Here is a 727-nt window from a genome sequence, read left to right on the forward strand (position 1 = left end):
TTTTTTTTCACAGGCTGATGGTAAGGCAAGTGCAAAAGTCACATTAGATGAAGCATTTAGGATCAGCCCAGTTTCCATTAGACGAGTCTCATACACAAAACAGCAGAGAAGGGATGTAGAAAACCAGGGATGGTTGTGTCCCTGTGTTTAGGCTGTTGGACAGGTGAGCAGGCATGGACTCTCCAGCTCCAGATTAGCGTGATAGAGAGACAGCTGCTGGTTATTTGGGAATTAATTATTTTTCTTTCTGCTCTTCAAGTGATTCCTAGTTGTACAGCTGGGTAGTCTTCAGCCCAGGACTTCAAACTGGCTTTCTCCCTAGTTCTCTGTTTTCGCCAGCCAAATTGCTAATGTATGATCGAGTGGCATCCTCAATGTCCAGCATAAGCAACAGCCTGGTGGATAGACCCTCATCTGTGAGATCAGACTCAGTTTTAAGCCCTGGTCATACCTGGCCAGCACAGCTCCTGAAGTCAGGTTTGTCCCTGAATGCAGAGATACCTAGATCCAAGAAAACTTTCGTGGTGCATTTTTTGCCAAAGCTGGTGTGGGGCTGTAAGCTGTGAGGACTTTTGAGAATTAGGTTGTCTCAAACTAAATTGTGTCTGTAGCAGAGTTCAGTGGTTTTAGCACCTGTGTATTGAAAACTTCAATAGAAAGAGGCCAGAGTGGATTACAGAGGAGACTGTCAGGGACTCAGGTGGAGACAGGCTGCTTACTAAAGGCC

This window comes from Antrostomus carolinensis, unplaced genomic scaffold (assembly GCF_000700745.2).
Source record: "Antrostomus carolinensis isolate BGI_N321 unplaced genomic scaffold, ASM70074v2 scaffold50748, whole genome shotgun sequence".
NCBI classification, from domain to species: domain Eukaryota; kingdom Metazoa; phylum Chordata; class Aves; order Caprimulgiformes; family Caprimulgidae; genus Antrostomus; species Antrostomus carolinensis.